Here is a 25,060-nt window from a genome sequence, read left to right as displayed (position 1 = left end):
TTAGTGGGGGACATGCCATTTTTGGTGGAGGTTTCTGACGAGCGTATTTCGTGCATCCTTTTAAAACATTATGGATGTCTCCTGCCATCCCGGGCCAGAAGAAGTTAAGCCAGAGAGTCGACAATGTCTTTAGGACACCAAGTTGCATCACTCGTTCATGCTTTGCCCATATTACTTTGCCCCACAAAACGGTGGGCACAACGATATTATATTTCCGCAATTCCCCATCCCACCTCATCAATAGACCCCCTCTAAGGATCACTGTGGACAATGCTCGTCGGCCCCCATCCTCCTCGAAGTTCTTAAAACGGCGCCCTATTTTAAATAAGGAGGCATCCTCCTCTTGGAGTCACCCCCATGCCGTGTGGGTGAGGCTGATTGTGTTGTCCCATATGTCAGCAGTGTCTGTGTGTGTGTGACATGCGCTGCAGCCACAACAGTGCGAGACGGTCCCGTCGCAGCGGGCTTACAACGCCCTGCCCCTGTAATGCATGCACACTGATCACTTGGTGGTAGTCATGATAGGGCGTCAGCGTTTACATGGCGAACACCCTTTCTATATGAGACCACAAACGAGTAGTCCTGAAGGTATTCTAGCCATCGGGAGAGCTGGCAACTGCCAGAACCCCGAAATGATGGTGGCGGATGCTCTGGTATCGATGAGCACCCGTACTTCTACGCCCTGAACGGTTCCGATAATGGCTGACGATCCCGCCGCAGCAGCAACAACACGGCGGCCCAATGCCAACAACTGACCGGGACGCTACGGCCACCCATCGCCCACAACAACTCGACCCTCGTGCAACGCAACCCGGTGAGGACCGACGACCCGCAACTCCGAACCCGATGCCTGAGGTGACTGCAAGGGCTGTGCGTGTGGTGCGCCTCGACTTGCCTGAGGACCGAGCAGAGTGATGGATGGTCAAGCGTATGATTGCGGTGTCGTGAAGTTCCTCCCTCGTCGAGCATGGCATCGCATCGAGACGTGTCCCGGCAGGCCACACCTGAAACAGATGACCGGGTCGTCCCTTTGGCGAGGGAAGGTCTCCTTCGGCCGGTCTCGACCACCTTGTCATCTCGCATCGCCCTTCTTCCGTTTTGCACCGTCCAGTGAAGCGCAGGCTTGCAGAGGCTCTGCGTCTTTGGGTGCACCTTCGCCCTTGGAAGGTCCGGTGCACGCGGCCACAGTCGCACGTTGCTGGATGTTGAAATGTGCCTGGAGGCACTGTGCGACTTTGAATGAGGACAAGTCGTCCTCTTCAGTAGCGGCAACATTATTTCGAGGACCAGGGAATCCCTTCCGACATGGTACATCCCGGGGTACGCAGATTTCGCACACGTTTTGCGATCGGCGCTCCTTCTCCGGCGGCGCAGTGACGTCCGGGCTTTTTCCCTGCTCTGCCTGTAGAAGATCTTCGGGTTCCATCTCCGAGGCTGCAGCTCCCGGGGCTGTCTGTGGAATCACCCCGTCGTTCTCCTCGTCTGAAGACGACTTGGTGAGTTTTTTTCCGCTTAGTTAACATTATTTAACGCTAGGCTCACCTGACTATTATATTTCACTTCTGACTCCAGTTGTAGTGTTATTCACTGAGGCACACACTTGACTTGGAGGCAACACGTTTATTACACATCCCCAACAGGGCCAACTACATAAATGGACACACGTTAACTAGACCCCAACAGGGTAACTACATAACCAGGTCAGTCGGTAACATCCTGACTGACCCACGATGTCGAGCGGAGACCGAAGATCGGAGAGACGTAGCGCCGAGGGTTGATTCCAGAGAACAGCCGCAATCGGGGCTTGGGACTCGGCCTTTATGGGCCGCGGCGTGGCCGGGCTCCGCCCTTGGCCACGCCCCCTTCAACATCCTTCCTGAAGACTCTGGCCCCTACATCACATATCCCTCTCTCCCCCTTTTGGGCTCCCCTTGCCACCCCGTCCGGTCACGTGCCCTCTCGGGGTCACCCAGACTCACTCGACCTCTCTCTTACTGTCACCAGGACTATGCCCCCTAGGTCCCGCTTCCATGGCATCGAGGCCCAAAACACACCGCTCCAATCTTGTGACGGTAGCTGGCGCTAAACGCCATAGTGGCCCCATTTATGTCACGACACAAGTATGTCTTTTGACGTTTCTATATTTTTTCATACATGGATGTATGCATCTCTATAGAGGAGTATGTACACACAGGCACGCCTTCGCAGGGAGGTGTGTGTACACACAAGTGTATGTGAACAGGGCTGTGTGTGTACTTACAGGGATGTGGGGATATACAAGTGTGTACTACATCCTTGTTTGGGGGTGCGTGTACACAGATTTGTGTACTTACAGGGATGTGTACACATTTATGGGTGTGCGTGCATAAAGTGATATAGGTACACGCAGCAATGTATCTTTGTTCAGAGTGTACTTATCCCGTATAAATATAATTGCAATATGTGTAAACAGAACTGCATATGCTAATTTTACATTTTCCAGGCAGTGAAAATCCCCATCAGCTGTAAATAGAAACAGCACAGGCAGAAGCACATTTGACACGAGTGTGTTTAAATTCACGCAATCGCCATCGTTGTGTACGCTCCAATTGGTGTGGCGGCAGCGTTCCTGCTGTGTGGAGCAGAACGCCCTCGTTGGTTCCACGGTGCAGCTGCCCAACACACTGTCAACGGCTTCACATCCCTCCGCATGGTCGGGACACTTCCAGTTTTTGCATCTCCACCTATGGCACAACCCTTTCCTCCATATCTCCCTATAAGGGCATGTATATCGTTTTAATGTGGCGTCGATTTTAGACTGATAATTATGTCCCTTTGAAGTCAAATCCCGATTCATGTAACATCCCTTTAAAGGGACGGCGCATTTCGTGTTCTCTCCCGGGTAATCGAGACTTTCGTGAAGCCCTGTCCAGCGACAGGCCTCTTTGTGATGTTGTCCATGTCTCGCAGTCAGCGCTGTGATGTCTGCTGTGTGTAGATGTGTACTTTTGTGTGTGAGAGGAATGCTATGTTGATTTCCTCGTCCGTGTGTGTTTGTGTGTTGGTTAGGAGTGTTGGTTAGTGCACTGCACTATGGTCCCAAAAATCCGTGTTTGATTCCCTGCATCTTACCCTGTCCTTTACTAGGTCAGCCCAATACGAGTGGTTGATTCAGCTTGTGAACATCAGCAATGGTGAGACGGTACTGGCTGTGTGTGCTGTTTCCTGCATTCATCGCCCCCTTCACCTGGCCTAGACCCAATAGGTGCTCCCTAACGGTATACACGAATCGCAGGAGTACAGCAGCACAAAGGGCTGGCCGGGGCCGGCGACTTAGCCCCGTGTTGGCGTGCGGACATCCACCTTCGCGCTACCACGCTACATCCGGCCGAAATTAGCGTAATCACATCCACCCGGCAGAGTGGTCTGCGGGGCGTAGTTGAATTGAGTTACAATTGTTTATGCGATGCAGGAAATGTAATCGGAGCGCACGCACGCCAGCAGCCAAAAAGCCATCCCACGCCTACTCACTCCTCCGGCAAGCATCTGCGCTGGCCTTTCCGAGTGTGTGCTTGTGTGGGTGGTGAGTGCCACCACAGACCTCGGGCCACCTCGGACATATGCGATACCTGCCAGCCTTTCTGGGATGAATCGGAGCCTTTGAGATGCATTAATGCGCGTCTGTGTTCAGTGGCAGCGCAATGTGCAAACTCTCCCCCGCGTTCTCTCTCGGCCGGAAGCGTGCCTGCCTTGGCTGTGTCCGGCCCTCTCATGGATCTCTAGGAATTAGTGCAGTTTATTTGAGTGTGGTTACCAAATTCATATTTCACTTTTCCAATAGGAGATGCTACCTGGTGCTTGACCTTTTATGTGTTTTTAGGGTGGTGGTAGGGGTAGAGAGGAGCATTGGTACTGCCAAGGTTTATGTTTATTCAAGAGGAGGAAGCACAGCCCTTAATTTAAGAATGCAGACAGCATTGAGGTGTTTTGTGTATTCCCCTGTGTGCTGTACTCCTTAGCAAAGGACAAAGGCCTCTAGCTTCTGCGAGGAATGCAGCCTGCTCTTCCACCCTCACCAGACCGTTCTTACAGGGTACTCACACTGTACCCCAGCTCTCGTGATCTAACTATCGACATGCTACAGTGTTCCCATTTGTACTGCAGGGTGGAGAGAGTGAGTGGTGGATGATGCAACACTCCATGTTTCAATCACCCTGGTGTGGAATTGAACCCGGGGACTCAGAATTGGGGATCTGGGTTGCTAGACTCTGTGCCAGGGTAGCTCTGGTTGATGCATGGAACACATTCATTCAGGGTAACTTTTTTTTTCGATTTAAAGCTTTCGTGACTGCAGGGATTCATCTTCTTGTTTCTTTCGGTAAAGTCATGTAGAATGGAAATAAAATAATAAAAACAAAACATAATAAAATATAAAATAAAAAAAATTGTTTAGATGTTTTATTTTATTATTTTATTTCCATTCTACGTGACTTTATTGAAAGAACCAAGAAGGTAACTTTTTGGTTTTATGGAGGTGCACCAGCATGGTATTTTAGTGGATCGACAAGGCGAGCATGTGACATCACCCAAATAACGCTGCACACGAGCTGCAGCTGTCAGTTTTTCCACAACGTCTTTAATACTCACCGATATATGTGGCCCGTGTGAGTCCCATGCGCACCCTACGTTACTCGCGAAAGCTAGCCTTTTGTGCCTCATCTTTATTGCGACAGGTTGTTGGAAAAACTTGTGTATGAATTTTGGAAAGGTTACACGTTAAAAAGGAAAAATACAATTCCTTCTCCGAGTGGCAGTAATTGATGTGCTTCACTTTTGAGTTGGTGTTGAGCACTCGTGCTCAAACATTTTTTGCAAACACTTGGTTTATCTTCTAGTGTGCCCTCACTAAATGCTGTCTTCAGGAGTGCCAGAGGTCATGTTTCACTGTATTACACATTTATTTCCTATGAAGTATACCCCAAAGCCGAACACATTTTTATTCAGTGCAGATATTATTCATTGGGATGCCATCTTATGGCTGGGTTGGCACCACCGAATTTGCCGCTCAACCATACAACGTGACACTCAACCATACAACGTGACGCTCAACCATACAACGTGACACTCAACCATACAACGTGTGACACTCAACCATACAACATGACGCTCAACCATACAACGTGACGCTCAACCATACAACGTGACGCTCAACCATATAACGTGACACTCAACCATACAACGTGACGCTCAACCATACAACGTGACACTCAACCATACAACGTGACGCTAAACCATATAACGTGACGCTCAACCATACAACGTGACGCTCAACCATACAACGTGACGCTAAATCATACAACGTGACGCTAAACCATATAACGTGATGCTCAACCATACAACGTGACGCTCAACCATACAACGTGACGCTCAACCATACAACGTGACGCTCAACCATACAACGTGACGCTCAACCATACAACGTGACGCTCAACCATACAACGTGACGCTCAACCATACAACGTGACGCTCAACCATACAACGTGACGCTCAACCATACAACGTGACGCTCAACCATATAACGTGACACTCAACCATATAACGTGACACTCAACCATACAATGTGACACTAAACCATACAACGTGATGCGCAACCATACAACGTGACGCTCAACCATACAACGTGACGCTCAACCATACAACGTGACACTAAACCATACAACGTGACACTCAACCATACAACGTGACGCTCAACCATACAACGTGACGCTCAACCATACAACGTGACACTAAACCATATAACGTGACGCTCAACCATACAACGTGACGCTCAACCATACAACGTGACGCTCAACCATACAACGTGACACTCAACCATACAACGTGACACTCAACCATACAACGTGACGCTCAACCATACAACGTGACACTCAACCATACAACGTGACACTAAACCATACAACGTGACGCTCAACCATATAACGTGACACTCAACCATACAACGTGACGCTCAACCATACAACGTGAGACTCAACCATACAACGTGACGCTCAACCATACAACGTGACACTCAACCATACAACGTGACACTCAACCATACAACATGACGCTCAACCATACAACGTGACACTCAACCATATAACGTGACGCTCAACCATACAACGTGACGCTCAACCATACAACGTGACACTCAACCATACAACGTGACGCTCAGCCATACAACGTGACACTAAACCATACAACGTGACGCTCAACCATACAACGTGACGCTCAACCATGTAACGTGACGCTTGAGCCAGGCATATCGGAGAGACTTCTCCTCCTGAGAGTCCAGGCCCCCCCAGGTCTTATTTTTCTCAGGGGCTCTAACGCCGAGTTGTGATGAGACAAAAAATGTGGGGTGCACACCACTTGAACAGGTTAAGTACTGCTTGTTTTTCGGGAGAGATCTTGAAAGCTCCGCTCGTTTGTCATCGGGAAACGCTAAAGCATTTCATCCCATGGTGGCATTCCCGCAGGAAGCAGGCCGATTTATTAGGCATACGATCGGGATTCCTGCGAGAGGCAGCGTTCTGACGGCGTTAAATCGCACATCTGGTGTCACCGTTCCGGCTGCTGCCGTAAGCGAGCTACCATTCGCGAGCGCACGGCGGGCAGCCGCTCTCCTAACGTGATGTACGGAAAAAATATGCGCGCTTTATGTGACATCATTCACGCTCTGCCTGTCTCCTTGCTGAGGCACCTGGCTGCTTTATGGGATGCGAGTGAGAGATTGAAAGCTCATTCTGCAATGTTTTTCAATATACTTTTATTGCAAGGCATACTTTATTGGATTTCTGTTGTATTAGTTTGACACGGTGTTGGTATTTCTTTTCACTTTTTACCCTTATACTTTACTCTTTGCAAAAATTATGTACACACATTCATCTCGCTCTCTATGTACCTTCATCATGGTTTCCTGTTTATTAGTAAAAATAAAAACAACCCTGTGATACTTTGCATTTCCCCCACTCGTGTGAGGTCTGTCAGCCTGCTGCTCTTTCTTCACTCATTCTTGTCCCAGGCCATCATCTGCACGTCCTCTCTCTCCACAGTCCTTCCATACCGGTTCATCACTGGGAACTACCTCCATCTAGCCCTGCCTCTTGGTGTCCGCCCTGGTGCTTCCGTGGTGATCATCTTTCTTCTTCCAATATGGTTTTTCTCTCTTCATGTCCTGACCATCTGAGTTGACTTTCTTCCAGGTTGTTTGTGTTTTGTAATTCCAATGAACAAAACTAATCAACAGAATAATCTGAGGTAGTTGTAATTATCCCATTTAACTCTGCATGATGATCAATTATGGCAGTGGTTCTTGACTTCTTTAGCCTATCACTGTCATCCCTCAACATTTTTGCGAACCACCACACACCAATAACATTTTTCAAAGTGATAACTGCTCTGAATCGTAGTGTTTGCAAGAGTTCCACGTCCCACGCTTTGGGAAACACTGCATTATTGTGTAAGATTGCCTTGCTCTTTCACAACAACAAAATCACCAAATATTTTCACGCTGGAGACACGTGCTCGCATGCCGCGGTTTTGAGCGTGTGTGCTCACCTTGTCCACCTGTTGTGACTTTACAAGCGCCCGCGCTCTCCCCGTGGCCGCGCTCGTAATCGGAGCCACGTTGCTTGCACTTTGAAGGTTCGACGGGCGACCTGGCAGCAGTTAAAAAGTATTCCTCCTGCGTGATTGATGACCGCAACGCGCGGTCATCCCGTGCCGGCGAGTACACCTGTTTGGCCTCCACCTTCGCATGGCTGCAGAATCTGTTAAGGATCTGGCCCGTCTGAAGCAAAGCGTTGTGGGTACCTGTAAGACAATACAGGTGGAAGAATGTGTGCTCGGGCCGGCTACCACGTCACCTTGAGCCCTGGTCTTGGCACAAACGGCGCGACGGCCTGATCCACTTACTAAACGCTCACAAGTGGGCCAATTTGACGTGGGGCCACTCAATACCACAGTGAAAAGAGAACGCGTGTGGCGATGCCATTGATGGTCCTATCATCGACTCACACGAAATGTTCTCGATCTCATAAAATCTCAGAAGCTAAGCAGCACGGAGCTTAGTTAAGTTACCTGGGTAGGTGATCGTCATGGCTTGCCAGGTGTTCTAGACAGTGGCTGTGATGTGGCCGGAGAGGGCAAGTGCTGTGGGTCACCCCCTCATATGCATGGGTTTTCTCTGGGTACTCTGCTCCTTCCACAGTCAAACTCTCATTCATGGTATTTTCCAAACATTGCAAAGCAGGACCGTCTTAAAAAAAAAGTAATCAGCTCGGTGAAGTTTTTTCCGATTGGGTCAATGGGTCTGTTATGCATTTAATTTGGCCGAAATATCTGTAATTAATGTGGAAATTTATACATCATCGGCACTGCATTTCTGTTGCTAAACTCGCATGGTTGCCGCATTGTCAAGGTGGTTAACCTCTTAATAGCCATGGCTGAATAGGCAAACATTCGCCAGTAACATCCGCACCAGAAAAGCATTTTATTGCTGTGGCTGTGGGATTGATGCCCACGTTGGTGAAACTCCGTGTAGGACAGAGAGACATAAGGCGACTGAAGACAGCTTCATGCCTTAACGCTGCACATTTGCCTCATCCTTTGTGGCGGTGTTTAACTGTGATCTAAAGGTAGGAAATTAAGTCTGCGGAAAACCTCTACATGCCACGTTGAGTGCAGCTTGGAGGTAACATCAAGTGTCCTTTTCTAATTTATTTGTGCGGAGTTTACAGCCGGTTTGATGTGGACCGAGTGAGCTGAGGGCTAGGGGTGACTAGGGAGAGGCCATGTCTGTAAACTTAACGTGTGCGTGTGGTCTTCAAGCTGATACAAAAAAGCGCAGCGTTGGAATCGTTTGTGGAGAATGGAGCGCATTCAGGGCTCTCCGGGTGTCGTTTACCCTCCTCATCCAACAAAATCGCCCGCGCTCGGAGTCGAGGTGCTTTTTTCCGCAATGAGAAACACGTGCATTCAAAGCAAAGAATTTTGCCAAAATATGACATAGATGAAAGTGAGAGGGCAATGAAACAACCATGCGTCCATTCCCCTTGTAGAAAAAAACATCTTCACTTTCAAAATAAAATACGACTCGTGGTACTGCACTCTACAACCTCCACGAGGCAGCGTGCGGCCTTGCCACTCGTCACCAGGGTTGCCGAGTGCGGTGGGCCTTCCTGCACATCACCGCAGCGCCTCGAAGGAAACGTCCTTCCCCGGGCCTTGGCGCTGCAGGGCCGCCCTTTTGCATGGCAGTGGCACCGCCGTGTGATGGATAACGCAGGGTCTGCTCGCTGGAACGTCAGGAATGCCACTGAGGGTTTCAATTTATTAAAAAAATGGTTCCACGTTTTTGTTCCCCGTGTGGTGAAAGCAGAGGGGTGCGGCGGATTTTTTGCATGGCCCTGCCAACGCAAGGTGCATTTGGTTCAACGTATTTTCTTAACAGGGCCAGGTGAGTTCAGCTAGGACGCGTCTAATGGCGCAAAGGCGAAGTGCAGGGCGTGCAGAACATTCGGTAGAATGGCCGAACAGAGCGGATGCTCGCAGAAAAGAGAATGAGTGCAGGACGAACGGGGCTGCTGAAATAATATACACGCACACAGGTTAGCTGGCTCATTACAACGTACAGGCAATGCGGACAGACATGCGTTCAGGCAAAAGGAAGGCCGAAGACCGGTTGGCAGACAGGGCCGCAGATTTTTCCATCTCGCTGTACAGTAAGCGATGGGTTACATGGGCTGTGTTTCGGCGATGTGGGAACTGCCAGCGAGGGCATGTTTAAGGCCGCGTGTTTCCTTAGAGACACAGAAGCACGGGTGCAAGGCACTGTTGACAGAAAGGGAAGCAAATTTGTTCAGAAACTTTGCTCTGTCGACGCCAAATAAGGGCCGTCTCGCTGGGTGACGCGCAGAATCTGCGACGAGCGCCTGATCAGGTGCTTTGCCCCGTTGATATCCACGCTAACAAATGCTCGTGCGCCGCATCGACTGCTGGAAAAAAAACAAGAAGGGTTCAAAGGTCATCCAACTTAAGTAATTTTTGTTGTTGAAAATCCTAGGTGCAAAAGAAGGGCTTTGAAGTCTAATTGTCATATCCTCCTCCTGGGTACCTCTCAGGCCACAGCAGCAGTTTTGCGACCCATTGCTCGTACTTAAGCGCCTCAAAGATGCTTCTCAAACCACGTATCCCTGAGAGATGGCTCAGGGATGAGGTCTCAGTAGCATTCCAGAAGCCCAGTGTTGAAGTCAAATAATTATGGAGAAGCTCTGTCTTCGGTCAGGTAGCATAGTCATAGCCTGAGTTCAAGTGATTTGAACGTTAATATCCAGATGTTGCTGACATTGTGTGTGCTTGAGACACCTGCCGAGGGTTAGAGAGGTGCCCGTTGGAAGTCGACAAAAAAGCAAGAGAAGGTTGCTGACTCGTCATTGTGGTGTTTCAGCGTCCTCCTGCTACTTGTGCGTGGGATTTCCACGTTCGTTCTGATTTCCTGCCATGTACAGAAATACAAAAAAACATCCCCAACCAGGTCCCTCCCGAAAATATAGTCTTGAGTTCCAGTTGAGGCTTTGCTAGGGTAGAGAAATAAAATTGAGTTGAGTGGCCCAAAAATAAGCTGTTGCAGAGAGCACGGTGGCCACAACACTGCGACTCCGAGCGAGAGAGAAGCGGGTCACGGTGCCACAGCGCTGCATTGCAGAGCAGCACGGACGTACGTCGGGATACGAGGTAGAATGGACGCGAGCCGAGTGCCGCTGCGCTCGTCAACGAGGAGGAAATGAAAAACAAGATGCCACGTCGTCATCGCCCGTCTGAAGGTCGAGCCGGCTCGCGGGGCCGGGCCACATTCCTGAGGCGCTGAGGTCAGCGGCCAGGTCCCACGGTCCAGGTACAGTGGAGACCGGGCCTGCGACGATCGCCACCCCTGCGCAGCCCTCCCGATTGCTGCTGTCACAATTTGGGGTCGTGTCATGGATTAATTATTTTGTTTTCATCATTGTTTCCATTTTTTCATAGTGTAGTTGTTCTCGCTTCGTTAGCCTAAAGTATCACCAGCGACTCATTGGCGTGGATCTTCAATAATTGATTCTCACACGCACAATTTGATGTTTGTATTTTGAGCAAATGGAACTGCCACGGTGGAGTAATGGTTAGCGCACTGGACTAGTAGTCCAGAAGTCGCTCGGTTCGATTCCATCTCCTGGCACAGCAGTTGAAGCAGTGGTGCCAGTTCCTTAAATTGCTCCCCCCACCGCCTCTGTCCACCCAGCAGGGTGAAAGGGTTCACCAAAGCAAATCGATCGGGAGGTTGTGTGTGGTGGGGTAAAGTGCAGGTACGCCCACCTTTTTCAAAACCTTTACGTATCATGAGTGTAAGAATCGATGTGAATCGGAGAATCGTTGCGTTGTTCCGTGCCGAGTGGTGAGCTCACTGTCAGCGTCCAGGCACCCATCCAACTCGCAGCTCCCGGGTAACGGAGGTTAGAGTGACCCAGTGGTTATGACTTGTCAGCAGTGGTCTGCTTCTTGGTCAAGTTGCCAGTCATTGGAGGGTTGTTGTCTTATTGGTGGTACTTGTTTTCGAATGTCGTGGCATGCCACCAGTATTTTTTAAAGTGAGTTTTATTTGTCATGCACAATGTTAGCTGATGTTGCCGATTTTGCCGATTTCTCCCTCGATGCACCGGGGCGCCCGAGAGAAGACGTTTTATATCACTGGGGTGGTGGGGGGGTCTTCGTGGTTGAATATCATCTCAAGAAAAAACGTGTACATTCCATCAGTCTATCTTTATTTAATCCGTTCATAACGTTTCAGCCGCAGCATTTCTTGCAAAAAAATAGATTATTTGCAACCAGGAGTATTTCGTTTCAAGGCTTTGCCTTTTGCGAACAATATCGCGTGGCCTTCAACGTCCACCATGTAAATGACCAGACAGGTGCGGGAGTCGAACTGTCGTCGATCCTGTGCGAGCCGGCTCAGTGGCAAGCGCACTGACTGCCAGTCACTGCAGCTGCCCCACGTGCGTGAATAATATTTTAATTTTTCTTGTCATAACGCCCTGCAGCAGCGCCTTGTTATTAGCGGCCGTCCGGGGCCACTTGGCGTAGTCATCGTGCAGCGACTTGCTTGGTTCCCCTGTGATTTGTGGGTTTCTTCTCTCTTCTCTCTCCGGATTAATCTCCCTCTGTCCGAGCGATCACAAAGCAGGAAACAACTGTGGCACGTTCTGATCACTGGGCCTCTTGTGGGTTTGTCAGGGCGGCGATGATGATGATGATGAACCATGTTGGACGCTACCCCTTTTGTCATTAAAATTGATATCGTTAGCGTGTTGTTATTACCCCAGGTTTGTGGGGGCCACGAAAACCAAATAATTTATTGCTTTAAAACGGTCGTGCACCGGTGGGCTATTCCAGCACGCTGTGCGATATCATCACGAGCTGAGCTGGCGGCTCGCGTGGAGACATTACAGCACTGCAGGAACGAGCGTAGCGCACACTCCCCATCGATCGTGACAAACATTACTCCAAAACTGATTGTTAAATAATTTGAGTGTCTCGCTTGCAAATCTTTTAACTGTGACTTTGTACCAATGTAATCTCACACACTGACTGGAAACTGTGCTTGGAAACTGTGCTTGGAAACAAACATTTAAAAATCAAAATCTATTTGCAGAATTGACGTGTCCCCATTCAGTTCCCATTGAACTTAAAGAAAAACACCGACTGTGATTTGTGTAATCCATAGAACAACCCCCATTGACTTCTCCACAACGTGGTGCTATTTTATCAATCCCAAAAGGATGATGGGCTGTGTTAACCCTCGAACCAGGTTTTGAACTTGCAACCTTCCAATTGCAGCCACTCGCTCTTCCGTTGAGCTGCCTGGGTGGTCTGTGCAATGAATCCGCGTCACGATGATTATCTCAAATTCTGGAACCCTCTTTCTAGACTAGTTACTGTCAGTAGGTATGTACGTATGTTGAACTTATTTCGCGCCGTACGTAACCAGCCATGCTAATCGGAGGTGCGGGTGAAGGATAACAGTTGTTCAGGATTACTTGTTCGGTATATGAACCTTATGGCGGGACCCCGGGGTCTCGAATAAACGTCAGTAAAAATCGCAATTTATTTATTTATTTTTGGCGACTCCGCCCTACCGCGCACATCAACGCTACGACCCACCAGAAATCAGTCCTCTTCTCGTTCTTCACCAAGCACCTGTCGTTGGCAAAATTGGCGTAGTCATAAATAAAATGTTGAAACTTTGATTAGCGCATCGTGTAGAGCTCGTCGAGAGGAATAGATTGCTGTCTCGTTCGCCTTCAACAGACATAAAATTACGTTGCAACGCAGTTTATGTGGGAGCCGGGGGCTGATGGGACCTCGGCGTCCCGCCATACGGTTCATGTCTTATTGTCGTGCATTCTTGAAACGCAACAAGCTCACCGTGACGATTGTCTCCCGTTGACGACTAACTGAGCGGTCTCATCCCCACGCCGTGTTCAACCGCCACACTGCAGGTCACGACACTTGCACTGCTCCACTTTGAAATTCCCTCACGTCACCTCTATTCCTAATTTCTTAAATCCTCGGCATTAAAGAAACGTGGTAACTCTTACAACTTTGATGGTGCTTAGGGTGCTGGCCTCTTGATGTTTTGGGCCATTGGACCCAGTCCTACGTAACTGTGTAAATAAGATGTCGTCGCTCAGGGAAGAGAGGCACAGCTTTCTCAGGAACTATGGCAGCTGCAGCTTTGCGCTTCATTTCGCGAACACCACCCTCACAGCCGTACGCAGCCCCGCTCATCGCAAAGGACATTTGACTCGGAGAGGCATGGCTATCGTGAGACGTATACTGGGTGCGGATATATTTCTAATACACAGATCCGGCTGAAATTAGGCCCAGCTTTGTTGCATTTGAATTCCCGGGAAACGCGATTGCTGCCACAGTTGCTCTGCCAACACTCGCCTACCTCCGACATTTTCCCATTTCTGCCCAGATCAGTCGCTGGCTCGTGCACAAAGCCTCACGTAGCCATGGCACTACCCCCCTCACCCCGCCGTGCCACCGCCCCCATCCCCGGTAAGGGCTTGGGCCCAACACCACAAGTGAAAGAGCAGGGACAGAGCTTTTTGGAGAGACAGCAGTGTCTGCTCCCCCTTCTAATTACACCGTGTCCATGCCGTGTGTCTGAATGCTGCGGTTACCATGTACGCACATGCGCAGCCCTTCCTCGCTCTGCTGCTGCTGCTCAGTGAGGGCCTCCTCATGCCGTGCCGGTCACATGGGTTATTTGGCCATACGCTGGTCAGTGTGAGAAGGGTAAAATGGAGAGCATAGGGCATGGGAGTATATAAGTACAGTACACCAATGGATGTGGCTGCACTGCCCTTTGCAACCCTCAATGTAGCCCGTAACAGCCTATAGCACCTGTTGTGCTTGACAGTCGCCCTTGCAAGCACTGTCCAGGCTCAGTGCTGCTTAGCTTCCAGGTTCTGAGGGGTTTAGGCGCATGCCATGTGATTTGGCCTGAGGCTTGTTCGCATATATGTGCTGTGCAATTTTATTTTGTCTATTGCCAAAACACAAAATAGTCTCATGCTGTTTGGCCGTAGAATATACTTCTGTGGTCTGTGCTGTGCACAAGAGCCATAGGAATGTGGAATTCCGCCAACAGAGGCGAGCAGTGCCCAGCGCTCGTTCAAGCGTGGGGCCCGAGGTTTTGTGGTGGCAGGCGGTGACGCGAGGGATTAGCACAGAGGAGTACTGACACACACACATGTAAATGTGCAATATGTATGTAAATGTAAAGTAAGCAGGCAGAGTGTAGAGAATTAGTAGCGGAATGGGTGGTGTGTAATGGAGAAGAAAGAGATCTTTATTCTGGATTTGAACAGCGAGAGAAGCTGAAGGACGGACGACGAGGCAAGATTGTTTCGACAACTTCTCATTACGAGGTTATTCAAAAAAAATTAATTTACATTTTTAAGCCACTTTAGATCTGCTGGGACGCGCGTAACGAATAAGACATAGCGGACAACATCATACTCTCCAGCGGGATAGCAGGGCCTCTCCGAGCGCCAGAGGCGCCCGCGTACCGGGCACCCGCACAGCGGGCGGACACAACTCACTCGTGGGCACAGCGCACTCCGCTGCGCCGCTCCGGAATCACGCTCGCATGCAGGGGCGCGCCGTCCAACATCGCACTCCGCCTCTCCGCTTTGCCACAATGGGTTGCGTGTGAAAATCCGGCAGCTGTCAGCAATCGGCTCAACTAAGTGTCCAGACTGAATATTAAAGAGTCGAATGGCCGTGCGTGATTCATCAACGAATTAATTGAGGGCATTGCATTTTTCGCAACCGTTTTTTCATCGAACCACTTACACGCCGATTGTGTTTTAATCTTTAACGAGCCGTTCCGCTGCATGGAGGCTTGAACGTGTGGTCTTGTCGCCGTGTCCTGTCGAGACTTGCTCGATTCGCGCTTCTGTGCATTTGGTCACAAAAGGGTGAATTCCTGCGCGGTGTTTAATTGGCTCCCGTTTGGTGCCCGTGAAGTGGCAGCCCACTCCGCGAGCAGAGCTCGTGTGCTGCGCCGGGAGGGCACGGCGGCGGGCCGACGTGGCGGAGATGTTTTGTGTCGGAACCTCACAAACACTGCCCCCTTATGTGGCGCTCCCTAATGAGCCAAGCGGCCGCAGCCACCCGGCGCTTTACGCCGCACGATAAATAATGGGCACGAGAATTGTTATTTCGCGGCTCCCTAATTAAGCGCCGTCTGCTGAGTTAAGTGAATTGTTTTTCCTAGAAATGCCGTTTCTACTCATTGGAGTTATTTTGCCGACGTTGTAATTCCGTCCATTTGTTACGATCGCAGAGTTGCGCGCTGCGTGCAGGTGGTAACATAAGATGAGCTTTTTTTTTCTCGTACATTTAAATATTATTTCTGAGCTTGAAATTAAAAGCCAATAAACCTAATGTATTCATTGTTCGTAAGATACAAGATTATATGACGGTCAGGTCAAAAGTCACATGATTTGCTGCTCAAATGAGCACCGATGCGGCTGTTCATGGGGCCGACGGTTCGATTCCAACCTCTGCCCGGTTTATTTTCGCAGGTCACTACAAAAAAGCAACTGTACGCTGTAAAGCAGATGGGAAGGTTCGTATGACATCAATGGGGAACGCATGCCAATGTCACCGCTCGGATCCTCAAATTGTAAAATTACCCTCGGCTACAATAACCTCACTGGTGCCCTAGAATTCATGATACTGGTTTAAGGTGACCCTTGCAAAGATGATTTGGGTCTTAGTGGGTTCTCACCGTATTAAATAAAGGAGGTTTATGGTTTTCTCAGGCCAACAAGCACAGCTTGCTCATAGTTCAGTTTGCATTATTCTTTGAGTGTCCCTTTTCCCCACCTAATCCTACCTCCTGATTTACTTGCCTGCCTAATTGCTTGATTATTATCCTCACGTTAGGCAGGTATATCGGAGGCGTTGGTGGTTATCGTGAAGATGCGCTGAGCGTTGTGTGAGCTCAAGGTCGTTGAATGCAGTGGGATTGGAATGCTCTACTCGCCTTGTTGACGTGAACTAGCATTCACCCGCACTGCTCCCTTGACACGTGAGCAGATTCTGAAACACCACTTTATAGTTGCCACTTGTATTTTATTTTACAGCGGCACTTAAACCACAAAGCCGACCTTCGATTCTCACCGTTCATTATATTTGTAGATCGTCTACGAAAATGTAGCCCTGGATTTAAACATTGTACAAAGGGTTTTCTGAATTAACAACTGTGTTTGTTTGCTACACATTCAACCCTGCCCACTGTGTCAGCTGTTTTTGTGGGCCACTTTGCACCAATTAAATGTCTTTTATAATTAAAACGACTCTCAAAACTCTTTAAAACCTGAATTAATATGCCATAAAAATTATGAACTTGCTTTTCACTGATTCACGTAAATGGGGACGGATATACCACATGGCTTTTTGTGACAAATAAATCGTCGACCTGGCAGTGGTCCACGGAGCACAGCTTGGGAACCACTGGGTTATCGGAAACGTTGCAGTGCAACGTGACTTCTAATTCCACTCGGAGTGATGGGAGAGTGGTTTCAGACTCGCGATTGCCGTGCACGAGGATGGGCGAATGGGGACGTAATCCCCACGGGGGAACAACCGGGGAGTGTCCATCGCCTTGATGGTCACGGCAGCCAGCTCATTATTCTGACTTCCTGAAATATTAACGTTGCGTTTGTGTAAATTCCTGAGCCAAATTCGGATTAGGGGGGAGGCTGCGGCCAAAAGCGGCCACGCCGACCGCGGGGCCTACGCCAAGTTTCCGCAGCGTCGTTGGTATCTTCCCCCTTCCAGCTCGCTCGTTGCCCGGCCGGCCCAGGGCTCCCTCCGCACACCCACGCCCCCCTCACCGCCTCTCTCGCGCCCTCCACCCCCACCCACTTGCGGTCTCCCAGCACCAGCCGCACCGCGAGTGCCATGGGATTATAGAGACTGCCACTGCTGTAAAGTTCAATCAGACGCGACGGGCTGTTCCAGCACGATGATTGTGCGAAAAACGTCGCAATTATGCCATTACCACAATTTGCCGAGGTGATACATGTGTGCGCAAGGTGGGGTGCGGGTTGAGATAACAGGGGCCCTCATTGTCAAGTGGAAGTGGGGATTTGTCTCAGCCTGTGCCCACTTGTGCCCTGCCTCTGTGGCTTTGGTTTCACTGCTCGCCCCCTCGGTTGCATTTACGCGCCGCGCCGTCAAGGGAGCGTCAAAGCGTCTTCTGCCTGCGAACGGCCGTGGGGGCTCCAAGCTCACGGCAGAAGTTGGGCTTCCGCACCGTCGCTAGAAGCCACGTGCACCCATTCAGATATACACGCAAAATACGCTTATCGCAATACCTAGATAGTAAATCTAGAGTCTACGTAATAAGAATACAGTAAATCCAGATGTAAGTGTGCATGTCTTAACGTCTGTACTCCTTTTAAATATTGCGGCTGGGTGTTCCAGCCCCATTGCTCTCGCTGTCGGCGTAGCCCCATGCCCGACCTGCCGGCTGCCCGGGGAAAACGGACGGCCCATTCTCATGCCAGGGCACCGTCACAGTGCTCTGTAGAGAAGAGTGAATCGGCTCGGCGTCATATAGGAAGTGATGCACGTGAGATTTTACACATCAAAAGCTGACAAATTCCACGATATAATTTTTACTATTCGATGCAATATTGATTTTCACGATGTAACCTTTATCGTGATATCAGTTTCCTGTGACTTAGTAATTGTGGTACACATATTATTGTGCATATGGCTGTTGTGCTTTGTTGTACTTAATAGTTCTCCAACCACACAAGCCAGACCCCCCTTAATTTTTATCCTAGTCATCGCAAATGTAACATCTCTATCGTCTTATCACTGGTGCAGACACACGCGTGTGTTGGCTCACGGGGCAGTTGCACAGGCACATGCGTGTGTTGGCTCACGGGGCAGTTGCACAGGCACACGGTCTAAGAAGGTTGTGAGTTCAAATCCTGGTTGGGGGTTGATTCGGCACATTATCCCTCAGGCGTCAAAAAAATGAGAACCACTTTGTGGGGCGATCAACAGTGGTTATCCGATGGATAGACCCACAAATGGCCAGAGGAACGTGGAATTTCTATCACGAGCTGAGGGCGGTAAACAGGAGATGAACACCGTCTCAGCACTCATTTAAGTCGGAGCTCACTGTGACTCTGTGTTGTGCTCTCTGGTTCTCTCCTGCTGCTGCCTTGGCTCTAGGGCTCCTGGGTCCCGTGAGATGGACCAGGGTCCTGCGGTGTTTGCAGAACCCCTGTGGATTCACAAAGGCGCTGGGAATGTTGGGGGGATCCTGTGTGAAGAATCAAAGATTCTGTAGATTGTGACGAGGTTGCTGTGGCTTTGACAGGAAGTCATGTTGGATGAGCAAGCGTTCTTTAGGAATTGTACGCTTTCTGTAGGACTGACGGGTCCTATAAGATAAATGGAGTCCTATGGAATGTAGAAACATAATGTGGGGTAGAGAGAGAGAGAGATGGAGAGAGATCCCAGGAGGTTGCAGGGATGCTTTGTAGTCTAGGGGGGTCATGTGGCATGGACAGGGATCCTGTGGGGATCACAGAGCTCTTGTAAGTTATCTGGGGCACTGATGAATACATGGGCTCCTATAAGGGTGCACAGAGGTCCTGTGGGATACATGGGGGGTCCCTTGGATGCTGCCCAGACCAGTTTCACACCGTGGTTGTTTGCTCTGCTGCTGCTGCCTCGTTCTTGCCGCTCATCGCCGACCGTCTCTCCTTCCCGACCTCGTCTGCCTTTTGGGAAAAGCCCCCCACACCTCTCTAGAATAACACGAAAACACGGCAGCAGCAGCAGCAGCATTCTCAACCTAGAGAGAATGTACCTGCACGTTTGCGTGTCTGGTATGTCTTAATTTTATATACTTGCACGCGTACCGTATAGTTCACACACAGTCACATGGTCATTGCCTGTGTACGCCTGACGCCAGTTGTGCAATTCCACTTGACTATGGTTGGGAGTGTCCATGCATTGGGTACTATACTGTTGACTCACTACAAATTGCTCCCCAACAACAATAAAGTGTCAATCAACCAATACATTATCTGTATTTAAACTAAATAATTGAGGTAGAAGGGGTGATGTAATGGTTAGCACACTTCCCTACATACCTGGTCATATGAGTTTGATATCTGATCATGGCTCATGTCAGCCGTGTGAGTATTGTTTGAACACTTCTGTGCCTCACTCTTAAACGAGTACCTGATGTGGTGTGAAATTCATCACCTCATGGGAGACAAAGGTGGCCAGGCATGGTGCTCGCCCTATCACTTGTGTACTAAGTCGGCTTGAATAGGTCCTCACCAACAGTGCTTGTCCCAACAGTCTGTAAGACTACATTGGTGATCTTAGTCTTTGCGTGTGTCTGTGTTTATCTGTATTGCATGTTGTTGTTGTGTCGTACTAGGAGCCATGTCGAACAGAGAGGGTCCTTGCCTATACACATTTGGACAGTTCACCAGCATCGGTCAACCAACCCTGACTCTGCTGATGAGACATTGAATGTAATAATAGGGTTTTTCCCCTTTTTCTGGCAACAAAACTGATACCTTTTTACAAGGATTCATGTTACTGCATTAACCACAATACCTGCAGTCAAAATGCAAACAAAAAACATACTATGATAATATATGCATTGTCCTTGAAACTGATTGGTCCACACCAAGGGACGGCTTTCTTTTGAGCCTCGACCCAGTTTTGTTGCCAGAAAAAAGGGGAAAAACCCTATTATTACATTTTGGTCCTGGCAAAGGAGGTCTAATGATGTATGATGATGATGAGACACTGAATGTTGAAAGTAGTCCAGAGTTTGTTTATATTGAACCACGTTGCCGAAATCATGCACTCCCAGTAGGCCGTGTATAGCCGACGGGATGTGTGAAAAATACTTTTAGATTTTATGTGGAGAGATGGATAGGGGGAGCAGATGGGAGGAGGCAGAGGAGGAGGCGTATTGTGCGCGCTTGTCTATTCCGTTGAAGCCCACTGCTGCTGGGCTGCTGGTAGCACAGAGCCAAGTGGCAGTGTAAGGACCGTGCCCGTTGGATTGGAGGGAAGGTCACATCAAAGCCGTCTTGTTCCTACCTCCCCACCCACCCTGCCGGACCCTCCCACAAGCCAGCACCCCCACCGTCCCCCCCAGCTCCTCTTTCCGCCGCTAAGCCCGTGTGATGTGGGCTGGCTGGGAAGGGCAAATATTTAGCCAAATCTGGGCGAGAAAGACCTCGTGTTGGTCTTAACGACCATTTGCATCTGCATGCCGTGGCGGCCGTATCCCAGCATGCAGCTGTGCCCTTGCTTCCTCTTGGGGCAGCAGCAGCTCTGGATCACCGCTGTAGGTGCGTGCGGTAGGTGGCACGTTGTGCTACAGCATAGGCGCACGCTCAATACTCGCCCTGTAAGTAGCAAAGTGAATAGGTAGACCATTCGCCTTTTTCACATATCTGTCCCTCCACGCAAAAAATATATAAACTATCATTTTACGCATCCCATCAGCCACACGCCTTCTGAGACCGGTTTTTACAATCAATGTCTCATTCGCTGTGACAGGCTTGCGAGTTGCCACAGGCCTGACACAACGATACATTACAATATCATTGTTTACAGTATAACGATTATCACAATAAACCTTGTATCCCGTGGTATCATCATATCAGTGCGTAACGTTGTCCATAGTGGCTGTAAGGAGTTTTTAGCCTCTGTGCGTGAATGAAAGAGTGATTAAAATCCCTTAAATAAGTGGAGTGTCTGGGATCGCTGTAGAAGGCTGTAGGGTGCAGGGCAGCGTAATTAGTTTGCGGATGACCCCGTGCAACAATCGGGAGGTCGAGAGCTCCGCTCCCGGCTATGTCCACCCTCAGGGGTCAACACAATCAACGCCGCTCTGTGGGAAGTTGGCGTTCTTCATCAAGCCTGGAAGAGAATGATTCAAATGTGGAATTTCCACTCAATTCTCAGAGAGGCTGGTTGATATTAGTAGCCGTCCTGTTGCTCGTTTGGTAAAGCTGTCTTTAAAATCGCTGACGGCCCATTGTCACTCCACTGGTGGATTAAGGCCTCCCCACGTGGTGTTTTACCGTGGGTGCGACACCAGTTTTTGCTCTGCTTAGAATGTCCTTCAGTGCAGATATCTCAATCCGATTCTCATCATCCTGATGACGATACCAACCCCTGCCGATACCAATCCTGCAGCACGTCATCGGCTAAACGAGAAATGTCAACTATTTATTAGGCAGCATCTATGTGCAATGTGTGTGTGTACTGTATTTCACAGGGGTCTACAAAATACATGTGGAATTTGTGTTTTATTACTCTACCTCCAGTTTCTCAGCAGGTTCTTCAGTGGAGCGCCTGCTGAGAAACGGCACCCCGCATTCGCAAAGGAGGCCAGGATTGCTGCACCACAACAGCCTCATCGACATAAGCATTTTTCACTGAATGGATAGAGTGATCCCTGCCATAGGAATGTGGAATTTGGTTCAGGACCACCAACATTAAGGATTACTATCCCATTGCTCATTTGTACAGGGAGACATTTACTTTTGTGACAGTCACACCAGCATGCCATCACCCGGGGTTACAAAAGTAGTTTTTGTTATCGTTCTTCACTGTGGTAATTCCCAGCCTCTCTGGACCCATGCACCACTCTCAACCCTCAAACATTTTTTTCTTACGACCACGCACCAGAAATATATGTTTTTAAAATTCAAACTACAAATTGTGGAGTCTGCATAACAGTTCAGGGAGTGCTTCCTACGCATTGCCTTGCGGAGCACATGCTGGGAACCACTCTACTGACCTTACTCCCTAGCAGTGGGCATCTAATTAACAACACAAGCCACAGGAGTGCGATTGTGGCCTTGCTACCCAAACTATGGACCACGTAGTAAACCACTGCAGTCTGCACTCATTCAACAGAGGAAGGACAGTAAAAGAACACAAACTCTCCTGAAGCCCTCTCGTCGTGGCCAGCAGACCTCGACATTGACATTCAGTTCCTGAGAACATTGCTGCCATCATACGTAAGAGTAGAATAGTGGGAACGTTACCCTGGAATCTGTGCTCCATGACTGGCATCCGGGCCATTGGGCCACCTGGGCCAACAGACGATCCCCTGTACGCACACTCGCCTCCTAATATCAGAGCCCGTATGATCCTCACACCAGCTTGCGAATGGGGAACATCAACTGGTTTGCCTCAGGGCATCGGAGTGGATGTTAAAAGGAATGTTCAACTCATTATTCCGGCATCAACGGAAATTATAATCTGGAGTGGCATAATTGGTTCATGTGCGTTCTGTATTCCCCGTGATGCGCTTCAGATACCCTCGCGTGCATCTACGCGGGATTGTTTCTGTGACGAGGTGTTTGTGTAACACAAAGAGCTGCCACAGTGGATGGCACGTTAGGATCGCTGTAATGTTTTGCTAATCGCTTCTGCCTCCTCTGCCAGGATTGCTTCAAGGAAACTATATCGATCAAAGTGGAATACCCTAAATAAGATTACATTTCTATATAATGTAGCTATTATGTTTTTTGTAATAGCAGTCGGATGTATGGGCGTGCAAGCCTGTTATGAAGCCGTATAGAGATGTATAAGGGAAAGTTTTGGTTGCATAATATGACTCTTTAAACATTTTCAGAGACAGCCGACTGACTTGTGTGTATGTATGTATGAATCCTTTATTTAACCAGGAGATTAAATCAACCCATTGAGATGCATGATACGCCTTATTGCATCTTTTGCGAGGGTGACCTGGGTCACTTTAGGATTTCACTAAAGGTTTTTAGACACGTAATTTTAAAATAAATAAATACTACTTCTAGAACATTTCAAACTGCTTTGTAACTCTGAAATTCATGAAAAAAACACAGATGTTTGGAGTTGTATTTATTTCAAATATACAGGGACGTAAATGTTAGCATTTGCTTGCTCTTCATTTACCAAAGATTAATGTGGCACTAATCTTTGTTATCGGCCTTCAGCTTGTGTTGCAAATTCCACATTATTATGATGATCCAGTCGCAAGAACAATCGCTGTTGTCTTTTGAGAAAGTGGTGTATATTTTTATAGAGCCCAGAAGGATGATGGGCTGAGTCAACCTCCAAACAGGATTTGAACTCACAACCTTCCCGTTGTGAGTCAGGTGCCATTTGTCAACATGTTTGAACATTTAAGAAGAAACTGTGGTGGGCACCATTCTTTCCTGCAGGATGACCACCGTTGACTTTCAACGGATGCCAATATTATCGACCACAGATGTCGATTCCAGCCGTCTCTCGGTGAGCCGTGGGCCCTACCTCATCCGCGCTACCGCCCTCCGAGTTGTGCCGTCGCTCTGTTGTGCCGCGGAGACGCACATTCTTTTCGCGGCCTCCGATGCAGCGGCAGTGGTAGGCGGTGGTCGTCGCGATCAAGGTCGCTATTGAGGTCGCCGGGACGTTTCGAACGCTGCGCTAACATGCGCAGCCCGTAGGTGCACTTAGGCGATTGCGCCCACGCCCGGTCCTGCCGCCCCTACCATCGGCCATTGCTATGCGTGCCACGAGTCTCCTCCGGTAGTCGCCCCCCACGGTAGAGTCGTCCTCGGGAACAGCTGTAGCTGTCGATTCATCACCAACAATAGCAGCAGCAGCCATTCCATCTGTTGGCCGTTGATAGCAAAACAACGCAATAGAAAAGTCGTGTTCATCTCATAGATATGACCCGGCTGCATGTTTCAGGATGCCCAACATTAATTTTAAGCGTTTTAAAAAGAAACAAAAAATAAAATGAAGCAATTTACAGTCATGTTTGTCATTATGGCGCTTTTGTGGTGGGAAAGGTGCAGCCCTGCAATTGCTTGCTCATGTCATTGCTGGCGGAAGAGCCTCTTGAGGGTATTTTGGCCTACTCTTCCCCACTGACCAGATGTCTTGGAAGAGGTAAGAGTACCCACACTTCACCCTACTATGCGTGACCTATCGATGGACTCACCGGTGAACCCAGGAGACGGAATCAAACTGCTTACCCGTGGATCGCAAGTCTGGTGCGCTGTCCACTACACCACGGCAAATTCCCTGGCACTTGTACGTTTAAAGTAACGTCAAAGCAGTGACATCACTGGGGAGCTATAGCAGAGTGCCTGGCTGTGATTTTAGCCGTGTTCCTACTGGCGAATCTCCAAAGTCTTGTCACAGTGCCCGTGTTTTCTTTCTACACGAAAAGTGCCGTTTGAGTTTTGCGTCATTTGTTTGTTTAAGGCAAATTGGAGTCCAGGCGCTCTACTCCATAGCTTTGAAATCCTCTTGCAAAAGGATGGACCAGCTGGGCTGGCAGGGGTGTTTTTGATTGATGTAGGGGGGGCTCCTTTGGAGAAGCACTGGTCCCCTTGGGGAGGACCTCTTACCCGTGGGCAGGGTCCCGTTGGCCCTCCGAGAAGTT

General features: G+C 49.2%; 1 protein-coding gene across 1 annotated transcript in view; it reads left to right on the top strand.

Moving 5' to 3' along the window:
* LOC116939719 (protein dispatched homolog 1-like) overlaps positions 1-25,060 on the top strand; it is a 56,597-nt gene that overhangs the window by 7,294 nt on the left and 24,243 nt on the right. The window lies entirely within an intron of this gene.

The sequence above is a fragment of the Petromyzon marinus genome, chromosome 6, assembly GCF_048934315.1.
Source record: "Petromyzon marinus isolate PM22_M1 ecotype Great Lakes invasive population chromosome 6, UKy_Petmar_22M1.pri1.0, whole genome shotgun sequence".
NCBI lineage: Eukaryota > Metazoa > Chordata > Hyperoartia > Petromyzontiformes > Petromyzontidae > Petromyzon > Petromyzon marinus.
Note: the sequence above shows the minus strand (reverse complement) of the source record. Positions and strands in the feature narration are given on the sequence as shown.